Source organism: Grampus griseus (genome assembly GCF_964374135.1).
Source record: "Grampus griseus genome assembly, chromosome: 13".
Lineage (NCBI taxonomy): Eukaryota > Metazoa > Chordata > Mammalia > Artiodactyla > Delphinidae > Grampus > Grampus griseus.
In genome coordinates, this window is record NC_139007.1 from 45571854 (window position 1) to 45590553 (window position 18700).

At 35.1% G+C, this 18700-nt stretch overlaps 1 pseudogene across 1 annotated transcript; it reads left to right on the forward strand.

Annotated features, from left to right (window-relative positions):
- The first annotated feature begins 1221 nt into the window (after positions 1–1221).
- LOC309831797 (N(6)-adenosine-methyltransferase non-catalytic subunit METTL14-like) lies at positions 1222–2640 on the forward strand (annotated as a pseudogene). The gene has a single exon. The product of its transcript is annotated as a N(6)-adenosine-methyltransferase non-catalytic subunit METTL14-like (transcript).
- The last annotated feature ends 16060 nt before the right edge of the window (positions 2641–18700 follow it).

Sequence of the window (18700 nt, forward strand, 5' to 3'; positions counted from 1 at the left end):
TAAAAGTCCTTTATTTCTTCTAATTAAACATTAATTCTTTGGTTTAAAATCAGTATGAGTGTTGAAATAAAGAAAACACATGTAAACACATGCATCTGTGAATAATTTATGAGATCACAAAATCTGCACTAAAGGGCTTCCCTGGTGGCGCAGTGGTTGAGAATCTGCCTGCCAATGCAGGGGACGCGGGTTCGAGCCCTGGTCTGGGAAGATCCCACATGCCGCGGAGCAACTGGGCCCATGAGACACAATTGCTGAGCCTGCACGTCTGGAGCCTGTGCTCCGCAACAACAGAGGCCGCGATAGTGAGAGGCCTGCGCACCGTGATGAAGAGTGGCCCCCGCTTGCCACAACTAGAGAAAGCCCACGCACAGAAACGAAGATCCAACACAGCCATAAATAAATAAATAAATACATTAAAAAAAAGAAAATCTGCACTAAAGATCGAAGTTTCAAAGGTGGATTACTTCATGTAATGGTGCAATTATTTAACTATTTGGATTAAAAATAGATGTATTCATAACATATCACTCAATAAACTAATTCAAAGTGTATTTAATAGTTAAATATTTAAGACAAAATCATTTTGAAGAGCTAGAAAAATATAGCTGAATGAGTTTTTAATTCCCAAATGGAGAAAAACTTGTGAAGCATAAATACATTGGAAGAGGAAACACCTATTGAAAAAATACTGGGTACCCGTCGCCTGAAGCTCCTGGAGAATTTTGTGTTCCACGGTCTCCGAAGAAAAACTGGGCGGGTATTCATCCGCTAATTGCCAAGTTTTCGAGGTAGTGGAAAACAAGGGTTGGGACATGGAGAGCCACTTGCAGGAGATCCGGGAGCGGCAGAAGTTACCGCGACAGCTTCTCGCGCAGCAGTTGGGAGCTGAAAGTGCTGCCAGTATTGATGTTGTGTTAAATAGCAAAGACGAGCAGAGAGAAATTGCTGAAACAAGAGAAACTTGCAGGGCTTCCTATGATACTTCTGCTCCAAATGCAAAACGTTAAGTATCAGGATGAAGGAGAGACAGATGAAGACAAAATGGAAGAATATAAGGATGAATTAGAAATGCAACAGGAGGGGCTTCCCAGGTGGTGCAGTGGTTGAGAGTTCCCCTGCCGATGCAGGGGACACAGGTTCGTACCCCGGTCCGGGAAGATCCCACATACTGCGGAGCGGCTAGGCCTGCGAGCCATGGCCGCTGAGCCTGCGCGTCCGGAGCCTGTGCCCCGCAACAGGAGAGGCCACAACAGCGAGAGGCCCGCGTACCGCAAAAAAAAAAAAAAAGAACAAATGCAACAGGAGGAAGAGATTTTGCCATATGAAGAAGAGATTTACAAAGATTCTAGTACTTTTCTTAAGGGAACACAGAGTTTAAATCCCCATAATGATTACTGCCAACATTTTATAGACACTGGACATAGAGCTCAAAATTTCATCAGAGATGTAGGTTTGGCTGACAGATTTGAAGAATACCCTAAACTGAGGGAGCTCATCAGGCTGAAGGATGTTAACAGATAAATCTAACACTCCTCCTATGTACTTACAAGCAGATATAGAAGCCTTTGACATCAGAGAACTAACACCCAAATTCGATGTGATTCTTCTTGAACCCCCTTTAGAAGAATATTACAGAGAGACTGGCATCACTGCTAATGAAAAATGCTGGACTTGGGGTGACATTATGAAGTTAGAAATTGATGAGATTGCAGCACCTCGATCATTTATTTTTCTCTGGTGTGGTTCTGGGGAAGGATTGGACCTTGGAAGAGTGTGTTTATGCAAGTAAACATACAGATGTGAAGATATTTGTTGGATTAAAACCAATAAAAACAATCCTGGGAAGACCAAGACTTTAGATCCAAAGGCCGTCTTCCAGAGAACAAAGGAACACTGCCTTATGGGGATCAAAGGAACTGTTGAGCGTAGCACAGATGGGACTTCATTCATGCTATTGTTGACATTGACTTGATTATCACAGAAGAACCTGAAATTGGCAATATAGAAAAGCCCGTAGAAATTTTTCATATAATTGAACTTTTTTGTCTTGGTAGAAGACACCTTCATTTATTTGGAAGAGATAGTACAATTCCACCAGGCTGGCTTGCAGCTGGACCAACTCTTACAAATAGCAACTACGTATGCAGAAACATAGGCATCCTACTTCAGTGCCCCAAATTCTTACTTGACTGGATGTACAGAAGAAATTGAGAGACTTAGACCAAAATAACCTCCTCCCAAATCTAAATCTGATTGGGGAGGTGGAGCTCCCAGAGGAGGAGGAAGAGGTGGAACTAAAGCACTTTGCTTTAGTTTCTCCAAGCTGCAGGAGTATTTTAGCTAACCTCTGTTGCAGCTGTCACTGTCTGGTTTTGTCCAGAATAAATGAGTCATCCTGTCTTTTGTCATGTGCATGTAACCAAACAGAATGGAACAACACAAATACCCTCACTTTCAGAGACCGAATTTATAGATTTCAACTAATTACAAAGGCTTTTGCGTTTAGAAATAAAGTGAGCAGTGAAAAAGACCCAATCTGGATTATCATACTAGTGCTGACAGTAGTTGATAATGGGCATCCTGCCACTGCTGTCACAGCAAGTGGGAAGCTGTTTGACAGCCTTGATGGAATGGAGTTGGGACAGCTGGTAAACTTCTCTTAGGCTTTTTTTTTTTTTTGGTACGCGGGCCTCTCACTGTTGTGCCTCTCCTGTTGCAGAGCACAGGCTCCGGACGCGCAGGTTCAGCGGCCATGGCTCACGGGCCCAGCCGCTCTGCGGTATGAGGGATCTTCCTGGACCGGGGCACGAACTCGTGTCCCCTGCATCGGCAGGCGGACTCTCAACCACTGTGCCACCAGGGAAGCCCTCTCTTAGGCTTTTAATATTTTCTTGTTGAAACAATAAAAAGAGACTTCTTTTTTCTTCCTTTTTGAAAAATCTTAAATAACTCATATAATTTGACCACAGAAGAAATTGAGACACTTGGAACAAAATCACCTCCTCCCAAATCTAAATCTGATTGGGGGGGGGTGGAGCTCCCAGGGTTGAGCAGGGAAGAGGTAGAACCTAGTAGGCAGACTTTACAAAGAGAAAAAAAAAATACTCATTATAATCTCAGTTGCACAGCTACTGATGACTGTTCATCATACTTCCTAAAAAGTGAACAAGGACAAATATCCAAGTGCTAGAACTTTGGTATGGACTTGATCTTGGATTGACTTTCAAAACAGTTTCATATTCCTTAACAAAATAAAAGAATTGGAGGCATCAGAGACATCTGGTTATCAGGTACTTGGTTTAAACATTTTGGGGAATAAAGTACTTGGTGATGAGGAAATGACATGCATCTTTAAACTTGTTATGGAGAAAATAATGTAAAACCAATTACAGAAGACCCTCAACTTAAGAAGAGAGCTTGGAAAATGGAACTACAGTTGCCTTTTAAGGGACTGGTTTTCCAGATCAGTTAGTTGTGTGAAACTTTATGTTGTCATTTCTCTTTCTATACTGTAATCCATGTTTTAAATGAATTTGCTGAATGAAATAATGCCATTATTGTTCTTGATAAATATATTTTTTATTTTGCATATGATTTTTCTAATGAAACTTTAAACCTTTTAAAAAAATTGGAAGAGACTGAAAAGAAAAAATTTAGTAAATTCACAATCATTGATACTTGAAGGCACCATCGTCCATAATAGCCAACAAATGGAAAGAATCCAATGTTTGTGACAGTAAAATGAATAAGTAAATTGTGACATTTCATAAAGGAGAAACAGTAAGAATGCGTGAATTACAGTACTTGAAAACATTCATGAATCCCAGGAACATACTACTCAGTGGAAAAAACCAGACACTGATTTCATGCTTCATTATATAAGATTAAAAAATAAGTAAAATTAATTTATGGGTTTAGAAGGAGCGTTGGTTTTCTTTGGGAGATGGTATAACTGGCCAGGCAAATGAGAGCATTCCTAGGGTGTTGGTAATATTCTGCTTCTTGATCTTAGTGCTGGCTCCATAGGTGTAGACACTGTGACTATACATCGCACTGTGCATGTATAATTTGTGACGTTTTCTGTATTTTTTCATATATTAATAAAATTTGTGAAATAATTCACAGGCATGAAAATTTTCTGGACTACTAGATGAACAAAACCCTTGCAGTTTGGAGAAAAGATAAAACATTGGGATTCATAACTGGCAAAAGTTTAAAACCCTAGGAATGCTCAATGTTAGACTAAGGCAAAATGAATGTTGTCTCATATAAATTGTGACAAAACTAGTTCAAGTGTTCTTTATAGCAATTTTGAAACAGGATCAAAAGTCTTAAGAATGGTCACATTCTATAATCCTGTAATTTCTTTTCTAGGAAACTTCCAAACTCCTATCTGTTAAGTCAATTTTCTGCAGTTTAAATTTCACTTTCACTACATTTCTTTTTTTCAACTCACTACTTTTCCATGTGCATGCAATTAGCTTATTTTTATTGCACAGGTAAAACATCTATTTACATCTTTGTGAAGAACATTAAATCTGAGATTTTCTCTCATTTTTGAAACTCTTTCTCCTTGCATCTCGGTCAAGCTACTTCTAAGCAGCTTATTCAAAATAGGGTAGTTCGTTAAAATGATTCACAGAACAACAGAATAAGAATTTTCTTGAACTTCTTGAAGATCTAGAACCAAGAAATATGAAGCTCTCAGGGATTCATATCTTTTTGACATTTTTTCTCTCTCTCTCTAGTCTTAGAACTTCATGGTCTCTCATCTCTGTTCTGCATGTGAAGGACACATTCTTCTCTCTGTTTCTGAAGACTGGCTTTGCTTCAGCATGGTGGCAGTCATATACTATGTCCAAAAGTAGCAGAGAAGAACAAACTTGACTCCACATTGGAAGTATTCTTTTACCTCTAAACTTTGTGCTCTGTTGCCCATGCTTAGTCATGCTGGCTCTGCACCTTTGTCTAAAAGAATGTTGCCTATAGCCTGAGTATACATAATAGCCCTTTCTCAAGGCTCTGCATCCCAGGATGTGACATTTAAACACAAAACACTTTTCATTCATATAGAGATAAAAAGATGCAGAACAGAAAATAACATTTGTCTTGTTGAAGGTTTATAGGAACATGTGACCAGACATATATGGACAGCTGCAAGATCAAAGGATTATCACATCCTCTCTGGGGTCGGGTGAGCACCAAGAAGTCTGCAATAACCAGCTGCCCTTCCTCCCCTTTTAGTATAAAAGAAGCCTGAATTCTAACTTGGGTAAGATGGTTCTTTGGGACACTAACTAGTATGCCAACTTCTCAGTCTGCTGGCTTTCTGAATAAAGTTGCTATTCCTTGTCCCAACACCTCCTCTCCATTTATTGGCTTGTTATGTTGAGCGGTATGAGCTTGGACTCTGCAACACAAATTTTCTCAGTTCAAACAACAAAAAAAGATAGCAGTTGTTGAATTCAAATTCAGGAAGAGAAACTGAATGGCGTAGGTTAGGTCACTAGGCTTCCCTGAGCAGTCAACCTGTGGTCCAAGCAAAATAGCCATGGAGTACAAACACAGCATATAGAAAGCTGTGACGTCCTAGAGAGGATGAGATGGACAGGGGAAAAAATCTATTATACTTATTATGGCTGAATTATCCTCAAAGGGTATGTGTAAGTCCTAAACTCCCTTACCTCAAATGTGACATTATTTGAAATAAGGTCATTGTAGATGTAATTAGGTTTTTTTGTTTTTCAAATACTGGAGGAGGAAGGGTATCTAATCCAATAATACTGATGTGCTCATGAGAAAAGGAAAGACACTAGGTTAAAGACAGTCATGTGATGACAGAGGCTAAGTTTGGCATGATGCTTCTATAAGCCAAAGGATACAAAAAAATGGCCGGCAAACACCAGAACCTAGAAGAGGCAAGGAAGGATTCTCTCCTACAGTTTTTAAAGAGAGTATGTCCCTACTGACATTTTGATTTTGGACTTCTAGATCCAGATTGTGAGGCAATAAATTCCTCTTGCTTTAAGCCATCTGTATGTCAGTATTTTGTTACAGCAGCCCTGGGAAACTAATACAATACCTCAACTCAATTAAATAATTGCTAGTCTAAACCACAGCCATCAGGGCAGGTTCTGGAGCAAAACCAAAGGGGTCAGTAAGGTAGCATACTGCTCAGTAGCTTTGATGCATGAGATAAATATCCAAACATATGTCAGCAAAACTGTAATAGTAATTGGATATTTAAGTCCATTCTCAACACTCCTATTCAGCATAGTACTGGAAAAGCCTAGCTAGGACAATAAAGCAAGAAAAGGCAAAGAAAGGTATATAGATGGGAAAATCATGTCATTTTCAAATGACGTGATAGTCTATGTAGAAAATTCAAAGGGATTAACAAATCTAGATGATTTTGAAATTAGAGATGATAATGTCTTTACTATAACATGTCTAAAATCTGGTAAGTTTGAAGAGTGGGACACCTGTTTCAGTCTTCACTCTGGTTTGGTAATACACATGAACAGACGTGCCTGTTCTAGACATTGACAGTAGCCTACCCACATTTATAGAACTTTTGAGGATCAGAAAAGAGTTAAATATATCTTGAATTTCTATGATATAAGGCCATTTGAAATGCATATGCTGTCATTTCTGCTGGCACATATGAAGAAGCCAAATACTGAGCCAACAGCTGATATTTCATAAATGTTTAGTAGGAGATGGAACAAAATATGTTTGAAAACCCAGCAAGATTTTTATCATCAGATTATCTCAGTCGGAACTAATTCCTAATATGTCTTTCAATTACTCTAATTGCTTTATATTTATCTATAATAATGCAATAATTTTAAATTAAAATTAATTATCCTCAAATCTTACATTGCAAAAAAAAAAAACACCCTTATTTTTAAATTGTGCTTTTTAGAACATGGGTTGATTAGTGCCGTTGAAGTAATTTGTACTGAGTGGTTAATGTTGCTCAAAGGTACACTGGAGTTTAAGTCAATATAAAAAAAAAAAGATTATTCCTGATTTTCATGAATATGCTGCAGTCCCTATTTTTGCCACCTAGTTTGAAAATTATGACCTTGTTTACTTTCCCCAAAGTAGTAATACATTGCTTTATCCCTGGAGTCTTTTACTCTGTAAAATTCTTAGCACATCTAATATTGTTTTTTTTCTGCCTAGAAGTTGGTGACATCTCAGTTTGCTTAGTTTTAGGTCAAGCATTGCAACCATAAAATCTTAAATCTTTTCTTTACCCTTAAAACTGCCCAGGTGTTTGAGACATCGCATACCAGTTCTCAGTCCGGCCTGCTGAGTTCTTACTCATCTTGGAGGGGAGATTAGTGAGTCTCCCCTGGATTCACTATAAACTGTATCAAATCTATCATGGATGTAAATCAGTTGAGTAGTGACATTTGTAAGATTGTTGACATCACACCTCTTTCAGAACGTTGATGGCATATTAACGAAAAAATCATAAACCGATTATAAGCAAAACAAATACAGCAATGTTAAAAAATACACCATGACCAAGGTGGGTTTATTTCAAGCATAAAGACTGTTTTAAACATTTATTAGTGTGGTTCACTCTTATTACTAGAATATAAGAGAAAGCTTGAATTATCATCTCATTACTGCAGAACAAGCATCCAATAAAATTCAGCAGCAATTCATAATAGAAACTACTAATAAACTAGGGAGATGAGGGAACTACTTTAACCTGATAACAGAGCCTACCAAAACTACCACAAATATCAAATGCAATAGACATTTATAGTGAGGAACAGGACAAGGATGCCAGCTACCACTACTTTTACTCAACATTCTATAGGAAGACCTATGCTATACAATAAGGGAAACTGTTAACTGACCAGTTTTGAATTTGTTTATTAAGTTTCCTTCTTAAATATATTTTTCATATACAGGACTATCATCTTCTGGGTGAGAAAACTGAGGATCAGAGGTTATGTGAATTTTTTTCAAGCTCCCACCGTGAGTAGAAGAATCTATTATTCTAATTTTCACCTCTGTTTCATCAGAGCCACCTCACACGTTTTCATACTGAGAAATGTGTTAAATTTTGTGGTGGACTAAAATATTCAGGATTAAATATTAAATCTTCAAATGTCCCCCCTTCTGCTCAAGCTCCCTCGGGCAGCCTCAAAGTGTGTTGATTCATTATGAATTGAGCACCAATGTCAGAAAGAGAGAAATCCCAACCTCCCAATGTAAAAAATTACGTGTACACAGAGACACTTCCTATCTCAAGTAGAATCCCACAAAACTAGTTGATAATAGCAAAAAAAAAAAAAAAAGACAAGACATTAAATACATACCTTTGAGAATGTGCCTAACCCTTTCCTCTTGTGACAGTTTTAAAGACCTTAGCATTAATCTTTACCTTTTAAAGCAAACACATTTGGTAACAGGTCTTAACTTCTTAAGGGCCTTTAGATAAATAGGCATGAATTCATCACATGCTATAAGGACGAAATTTTAATGTTAGAAGACACATCCAAATTAATATTAAGAAGTTTAAAAAATATATATTCAAAAGTTATAGTAAAATGTAAATGTAAAAAGTATAGTATAGTAAAAAGTAAATGTTCTGGATCCATATTTTCAAAATGGGGTTCCACAAGAATTGATATATTAAAGAAACAACCAAATAAAATGCTTAAAATGAAAAAAGATACCACCAAAGTTGGAGTATACTTCATATTCATTTAATGATTATATCACATTAAATATGTTTACACTGCTATGGTCAAAGCCAATTACCTATTTTTTAACATCTTGGGCATGTGGTAGCAGCTCACATTCCAATAATTTTTCAGGTTTCTTATTATTTATATTAAGTATCTGGTTGAGGCTGTCAATAATGTGGCTTCATTTTACTTGTCCATTGAGCACCTTCATTTATGCAAAAACGTTTCCTTACCTGAAAGCTCCATGTGATGCCACCTCCAGGCCTTTCTACCTAATGATCTTGGTGATGGATGTCAGGTAACCCTGAGAGCCTTTTTGAACTACCATGGAGTACAGGGAGGTGACTGAGGCACTTACCTTAGGTGAAGATTGAAAGAGGCACCAAAAACTCAACAATCCAGATAAATACTATTTTAATGCAATACTTAAAAATATAAAAATTAATGTAAAATTGATGGTAAACAAATATCCAAATTTTAAATAAGTACTGACGTTCTTTCTTGCCTCAGTGTGGGTCTGCACAGCACTATTACTTAATATTTTGATTTGATAATCCTTTACAACATTCTTGAATCTTCTGCAGCACAAAGACATTCCATTTCATACCCCCATAATGTCTACAACAAAAAAGACCGATAATAACAAGCATCAGCAAAGATATAAGGAAATGGGAATCCGCACATATGGTGGGGATGTAAATGGACAGTCTCTTTAGAAAACAGTTTGGCATTTCTACTTCTAGATGTCTACCCAAAAGGAGTGAAAATATATGTTCTCTCAAAGACTTGCCCATGAATGTTCATACCAACGTTATTCACTGTAGTGAAAAGTGGAAACAATTCAAATGTCTATCAGCTAGTGGATAGACAAAATGTGGTGTATCCATACCTTGGTATACGCTTCAGGAATAAAAATGAACAAAATATTGATACATGCTACAGCATGAATGAACTTCAATGTCCAGAAAAAGACAAATCAATAGGTGCAGAAGTAGTTGAGTATGTGCCTGGTCTGGGGCATGAGAATGGGAATTAACTATCACAGGACATGTGGACTTTGGGGAGTTGATGGAATTGTACTAAAATTGAATTGTGGTGATGGTTGCACAACTCTGTAAATGACTAAGTATCATTGAATCATACACACAAAAGGGATGAATTTTATGGTATATTAATATTCCCCCAAGAAACAGGAAGCTTCCTTCACTGTTGAAAGGAATGTAAATTGGTGCAGCCACTATGGAAAACAGTATGGAGGTTCCTTAAAAAACTAAAAATAGAATTACCGTATGATCCAGCAATCCACTCCTGGGCATATATCCAGAGAACACTCTAATTTGAAAAGATACATGTACCTCAACATTCATAGCAGCACTTACAATAGCCAAGACATGGAAGCAACCTAAGTGTCTATCAACAGATGAATGCATAAAGAAGATGTGGCATTTATACAGAATGGAATACTGCTCAGCCATAAAAAAGAATGAAATAATGCCATTTACAGTAAAGATTATCATACTAACTGAAGTAAGCCAGAAAGAGAAAAACAACTATCATATTATATCACTTATATATGGTATCTAAAATATGATACAAATAAACTTATTTACAAAACAGAAACAGACTCACAGACTTAGAAAACATATTTATGGTTACCAAAGGGGAAAGAGGATAGGGGAGGAATAAATTAGGGGTTTGGGGTTAGATACAAGCTACTATATGTAAAAGAGATACAAACTACTATATATAAAAGAGATAAACAACAGGGTCTTACTGTATAACACAGGGAACAATATTCAATATTTTATAATCACCTATAATTGATAATAATATGAAAAAGAATATATATATCACTTTGCTGTACACCAGAAACTAGCACAACATTGTAAATTAACTATACTTCAATTAAGAAAATTTTTTAAAATTAAATAAATATTCTCCCAATAAAGCTGTTAAAAGAGCCCAGAGAAAGTTCATGTGATATACAATTCAGAATACAACAACCATTTTACACTAATGTGGTCCCTATATAAATTCTAAATTTAGAGGTAAATTACTTTCCCCCTTGCCTTCCACACCAAAGTAAGTGTAGTATAAGGAAGTAAGAGCTTTCTGTAATTTAGCCTAAGGTTGTCACTTACTCTAAAATTTTAACATGATAGCTCTCAGTTCAATCACATATTGTTTGTCTCATTAATAAATTCTCCTTTTATTATTTCTTCCACTCCTAGGCCTCAAATGGAGGGAAAAAACAAGACTTGGATACAATGATGGCAAATAAATAACAGTCTCACCAAAAAGCATGTTTTAATTAGCTATATTCTCAAGTATAATAGCCATTTCATCTTGAACTAGTCACAAAATAGTAATAGAAAGATCAGAAACTTTATTTTTTCATGTTTATCACAGCCTTATTTATAATTTTGTATTGAAGTAGAGTTGATTTACAATGTTGTGTTAATTTCTTCTGTAAAACAAGTGATTCGGTTATACATGTATATAGACATTTTAAAAATATTCTTTTCCATTATTGTTTATCATAGGATATTGAGTATAGGTCTTTGTGCTATACAGTAGGACCTTGTTGTTTATCCATCCTATATATAATAGCCTACATCTGCTCACCTCAACCTCCCACTCCATCCCTCCCTCAGCCCCCTCCCCCTTGGCAGCTACAAGTCTGTCTATGCCTGTGAGTCTGAGAAACTTTCCTTTTAAAGCACAAAGTATAATTGGAGCTGCCTTATTTACTAAAGTGATATCAAGATTTTAAATTTTATTGGGATAATCCCCAAGAATAAACCTGTTTTTATTTTTGCAATCTAAGAATTACATGGATGCTAATTTACTGAAAAGATCATTACAAGAATTTTGGCCTTTAAAATTCATCAGAAAGCTTAATTTCAAAAATTCATCAGAAAGCTTAATTGCCACTGACCATATAACAAAACAGTCATGGATTTAAATACAAATAAGACAGACCACAATGGGAAGATGTATTGCTTGGGCCAACAAATACTGACTATGTAGCTGTAAAGCACTCTCAAATGATTAATTTACTTAAAGAAGTAAATATTAACATAAACTAGTATCACTTTAATTTTTTAATGATATGAAGAGAAAGTTGTTGAGAGAGAGGATATAGTACTGTAAAAAATAACAAAGGAGAGTATTATTTATTAACTCTTGGTAAAAGTCGAGGAAAAATCATGTGGCAGTCATGGCTAATTGGCCAGTTACCACCATATCCTCAGATGATCTGCTTTTGAATAAGCAGATAAGTGAATCTTTTGTTTATTATTGCTAATTTATAAGCATTATTCTGGTCACCGTTAAATTATCTGGATCCTTATTCAAAACAACATAATTTCCCATCAGATTCTCTCCAGAACACAAGCAATGCTTGAGGAACTCCTTACGGTGGGTCATGGAGTTTCTACTTTTCCTAAAATGCAGGCAGAAAGCCCGGCAGGCACATGTCAGAGATCTCTGGCAATATTTAGCAGGAATCTTCAGGATTTTACCGCTGAAACTCATATTTGTGAATAAGCCAGTCTTTCTGTTGTCTCCTATGCTAGCTCTCTCTTTTTTTAAAAAAAAAAAACCTTGGCTTAAATTATCAAGTAAAATAAATTATCCAAGTTCATGACCATATGTGTACATAATAATGAATCTACAAAGTGAACACCAATGCAACCATCGTTCAAGTGAAAAAAAATAGCATTCAGGGTATGCAATTTTGATTTAGTTCATCTAGGCAGTCACTTCGATTTTTATGTTTTAAAACTGTATACATTTTTACTGTTCAGATAATAAGATTTACTTTATATAGTAATATTCAACCCAATATTTTTGGCTAGGATGTAAATCTCACCAAGTTCTTCATTTCTATTCATGCATTGGGATCTCTTGTAAATCTGCTATATTATTTTTTATAGTTTCCAGTTCTGTCAAATTTTAATTTTTGTCTTTGATATCTTGAATATCATAGCATAGTAATTGAATTATTTCAGATAATTGCAGTATGTGTAATATCTTCATTCATTTCTATTGTCCAAATTTTTGCTGTTTTTGGCTACATTTTCTTATATCTTCAAATACTTGCAGTTCGTGATTGTATGTTAGTTACTGTATACAAACATTATTTGAAGAAATAATTTGATAACGAGGGTCCTGTTATTTTACTCAGCCCATCACACTCAACCTTTTCCACTGACTACAAGGGAAATACAATTTACTTAAAATATAAATACTAAGGTACTCATCAGGTGTAGAAGACGATTCATCTTGTCTCCAATCTGCATCTCCAGGTAAATTTCTTGTGAGTCTATCAAGTACCAAGGACAGTGAAGTTTAATTTTTGTTGAATATGGAAAATATTTCAAGTTTCTGTAGTTTGGGACTTACTTTCACATTTTCAAAGGAATTTTCCAGCTTTTTCAGGGACATTTCTTATCTTTCCACTTGAATTGGAAGAAATGTTCTTTTTTCCTTGAAAATTGCTCTCTTTTCCAAGATAACTTAAATCTCTCTTTCCTATGAACTTCCATTGTTCATGGTGTTTCTCTTTCCAGTTTCCCCCCTCAATAGTTTTATTAAAACTTGTATCAGAATACAACATAAAATTTACTGTTTTAATCATTTTTAGCATACAGTTCCACGCCATTAACTACACATTGTTGTGCAACCATTACCACCACCCATCTCCAGGTTTTTTTTTTTTCATCTTGCAAAACTGAAACTCGTACTCCAAATCAGTAACTCCCCATTCTCCCATCCTCCTATCCCCTGGCAACCACCATTTTATTTTATGTGACTATAAATTTTACTATACTAAGGTCTCATGTGAGTATTTAAACGTTTTTGACTGGCTTAATTCAGTTAGCATAACACCATCCCGATTCATCCATGTTGTGAAATTGCCTACATTTTGAATGGTGAAAAATATTCCATTGTATTTATATACCACATTTTATTTATCTGTTTGTCCATGGATGGATACATGGATTGCTTCCACTTTTTGACAATTGTGAATAATGCTGTTATGAACATAAGAGTGCAACTATCTGTTTGAGTCCCTGTTTTCTGTTCTTTTGAGTACCTCCCCTCACACAGAATTATTGTATTACATGGTAACTGTATTTTTAATGTTTTGAGGAACCACCATACTATTCAAACTACTCTCCATAGTGACTGCATCATTTTGTATTCCCACTAAACAGTGCACGATGGTTCCAATTTCTCTACATTCTCACCAACACTTGTTATTTTTTTAATTTTAATTTTTTTGTAACTAGCCGTCCTAATGGGTGTGAAGTGGTAGCTCACTGTGGTTTTTGACATGTATTTACCTAATGATTAGTGATGTTGAGTATCTTTTCATGTGCTTTTTGATTTACTGCATATTTTCTTTGGTAAAATATCTATGTTTAAATATATTCCTTTTTTGAGTTAATTTTTTCGATATGGTATAAGTAGGAGCCCAACTTTATACACTTTTCCATGTAGATATCCAGTTTACTCAACAGTATTTATTGAAAAGGCTGTCTTTTCCCCATCATATGGTCTTGATTCCTTTGTCAAAATTCATTTTGCTTGATATTGTGAAAGTTTCTTTCTGGACTCAGTATTCTGTTCCATTGATCTATTTGTCTGTCTTAATGTCAGTACCACAATATTTTGATAACTGATTTTGTGGTAAGTTTTGAAATCAAGAGATCTAATGCCTCCAACTTTGTTCTTTTTCAAGAATGTTTTGGCTATTCAGAGTCTGTTGAGATTTTTATGTGAATTTGATAGTAAATTATTCTATGTGCAAAAAATATTAGTGGACTACTGCATAAGATTGCATTGAATCTGTGGATCACTTTGGGTAGTATTCACATCTTGACATTATTATATCTTCCAATTTATGTACAAGGGATATTGTCTAGTTATTTGTGTTCTTTAGTTTTGTTTAGCATTATTTTGTAGTTTTCAGTATACAAGGTTTTAACCTCCTTGACTAAGTTTATTCCTAAATATTTTATTCTTTTTAATGCAATGTTAAATCGAACTGTTTTATGAATTTTTTTCTTTGGATTGTTCCTTGCTCATGTATAGAAATGCAACTGATTTTTGTCTGCTGGTTTTGCATCACGCAACTTTGTGAATTTGTTTACTGCTTCTAATAATATTTGTGTGGAATCTTTAGGTTTTACTATGTATAAAGTCATGTTGTCTGTGACCAGAGACAATTTTACTTATTCCTTTCCAACTGATGCCTTTTATTTCTTTTTCTAGCTTAATTTTTCTGGCTAGGACTTCCAGTACTATGTTAGATAGAAATGGCATGAATAGGCATCTTTAATTTGTTCATGATCTTAGTGGAAAATCTTTCAGTCTTCAAACATTGATTATGATGTTAGCAGTAGCTATTTCATATATGACTTTTTATGTTTAGTTTCTCCCTATTCTTTATTTTTTGAGTTTTTTTTAATCATGAAAAGGTGTTGGATATTATAAAATGATTTTTCTCTATTGAGATGATCATGAGGTTTTCTTCCCTTTGTTCTGTAAATGTGGTATGACATTAATTAATTGATATATGTTGACCCATCTTTGTATCCCAGAAGTAAATTCTACTTGATCATGGTGCATAATCCTTTTAATATGTTGCTGGTTTGTTTTAAGGGTTGTATTAAGAATTAATATTACATGATAGATGTAGTTTGCCAAGTATGGTACCTGGCATTTAGTAAAACATATTTAAGTTTTCAAATCTCTTCATATATTTTAAGAGTTTTTTTCCCTAAAGAAATGTTATAATTTAATGGTAGTGGCTGTTGGAAGTCTAACTGATAATGAAGTGGACTATAATCCTATTTTCAGCCTTACTACGTCCTAAATTTGTTTCTTAGCTGATAACTGTAAAAGGAAAGTGAAGTATCAAAGCCTATGGAGAACTAACAGATATTTAGCTGGCTTGAGAACAGCCTGAAGTAAATTGGAGAAGAGATTAAAGTGGGTTGGAGGAACTTTTTGACCTCATAGTGCTATTTCTTACCCAGTTGTTATTGATGTGCTTGTCCCACTAGGTACCATCGGAGACTGGAAACATCACTTGACCGTGGAGCAAAATGAAACATTTGACAGAGTATTCCAAAGGAAAATGAAATATTTTCCCTTGAATTTTATCTGGGACATAAATGAGGAGTAGAATCAATGCAAAAGAATCATAAAAAATCTACTAAATTTGTGGGCATATTTAAATATATATTTTAATACATACTTCTCATGCTAATGTTGATTATAAAACTTTATTATGAAAAAAAATTAGTGAACAGTGCTTACATTCGTTGCCGTGAGTTTTGTAAACACTTTGAAATTTCAAACATTAAAATGATTTGGGAGATTCTCTGCATTAGTAGCCTGTAAGATAAAGGGAAAAACAGAAAGCATGCAGCATGAATTGTAAATCCCTTGAGAGAGTTTTCTGTAGTGTGTACTTTTCCTTTATCTACAAATAAATGTGGGATTAAAAAGTAAAAATCCTTTATCCTTCTTAGTGAACTTTATTCTTTGGTTTTAACCAAACGTGTATGTCAAAATAGAGAACTCACATGAAACACATGCATCTATTTAATAATTTACCAGATCACAAAGTTTACATGAAAGAGCAGAGGTTCAAAGGTGAAATAATCATCTAATGGTTCTATCATTTAACTATTGGTTGAAAAAATACTTTTATCCATAACATCTAAGTCACTAAACTAATTCCATATGTATTTACTGGTTAAATAATTTAAGATAAAATCATTTTGAATAACTAGAAAAATATAAGTGAATCTGATCATAATTCCCAAATGGGAAAAAACTTGTGAAGCATAAATCAATGGAAGAAACTTAAAGGAAAAAATTAGTAAGCTTACAATCATCAACATTTCAAGGCACCACTATCCACAGCAATCAACAAAGGAAAGGACTCAATGTTTATGTACAGTGTACATTACTAAGGATGCATGAATTACAACCACACTGAAAACATACACGAATCTCAGAAACGTACTATTGAGTGGAAAAAAGGCTAGACACTTACTGCATGAAACATTACGTAAGATAAAAAAAATAGGTTAAAATAATCTATGGGTTTAGAAAAAGAGAAGTTACCTATAGGAGTGGTATAGTAACTGGTAAGGCAAATGACAGAATTCCTGTGGTCTTGGTAATACTCTGTTTCTTCATCTTAGTGCTGGTTCCATAGGTGTGGTCACTTTGTGAATATTTATCAGGCTGTGTGCAGGTGATTAATGATTTTCAATGTATTTTGTCATATATTAATAAAACTGATGAAATAATTCATAAACATAAATAATAAGCATAATTACAATGATGTCATTATAAAGAAACAGCCTTTCAGAGTATGTATGGCCATACTTCAATATTTTACTTTTTATTACCAGTACATGCTCATTATGAAGAAACAAGAAAAGTAGATTTGAATGTCATGCTTTTAAGGCACAGTGGAGAATGGATTACTTTTATTGAAGAACAGGTAAAACATCGTGTTTATTACACAATGACACTACAGCTAACCTAAAAGAATATGATATGCATGAATATAACCACACTAAGCAGTAATCGCAATACTCGCAACTCAGAGGAAAGAAATGGACAGAAAAAATATAAAATTTTAAACAGAATATTTCATCTCAACAAAGTCGCTTCACAAAAGTAAAAGATGAGGCTGCAATCAAAATAGATATGCAGCGATTCATTTTTTAGCCAAGCAAAATAAGTTATTTATTGATGTTGGGTTGATTAGAGTTTGAGTAAAGCATCTAAAGAAACATGTCTATAGAAAATAAACATACCTAAGACTGTAAACTGTCTCCCAACATCTGTGAGTCTACCCTTGTCTTTAGTAGACATATATTACAAAGAATTATTTTAAATTATAATCTAGTTTGAATAAAATATAATAGAAAAGCTGTGGAAAGTTTTTTCTTTCTTGTTATATAAACACATAATATTTGGGCCGCAAAACTAAAACAATTACTGGCCCATTACCGAAAAGTTTGCCTATGCCTCGTATTAGGCTCATGTCTTCTTTTTTATTTAAACAGTACAATCTGTACTACCTTTATTTATTTTAATATTTAAAATGTACCAGAATTTGTCAGTTGCAATAAGTCCAAGTTGGCTCTGGTGTGCTTTTGACATGCTTCCAGTATTCTTTCAGTTCTTTCTGATATAGGAAGATGTTCTAGGCTCATTTGTACTTTCCTTGCCGCTCCACTGCAATCAGTCATTGATTGTGACTGATTTAGGTATGCTTTAGGTATGCTCATTGCTCTGACTTCTCATTGCTTCCAGGTCCCTCAGCAGACAGACCTAGGTAATATAACATGGTACAATTTCATGTGATGATATGATGTGCTCCCAATTACTTCAATTCTTTGAGATCCAAATGACAAAATGAAAAAAATGAATTGATTACTTTGAGTGAAGAAGAGGAACAAATTACGACATCACAATTATACAGGTCTTTCTAAAATGTTTCTCCATTTCACCTTTAGTTAAAATTTTGGGCAGATCATTATTGGAATAGGGCATCCCCTCCAACAGCTTAGAAAACTAAAACTTCACTGATCATTAAAAAGTTCCAAGGGGGGCTTCCCTGGTGGTGCAGTGGTTGAGAGTCCATCTGCGATGCAGGGGACACGGGTTCGTGCCCTGGTCCGGGAAGATCCCACATGCCGCGGAGCGGCTGGGCCCGTGAGCCATGTCCGAAGCCTGTGCTCCGCAACAGGACAGGCCACAACAGTGAGAGGCCCGCATACCGCAAAAAAAAAAAAAGATGTAACATCACTAGAAATCCCATGGACATTAAAAGGATAATAGAAGATACTATGAACAAGTCTATGCTCGTAAATTTGATAACCTAGATAAAACGGAGCAATTCCTTGAAAAATACAGTCTGCCAAAACACACACACACATATA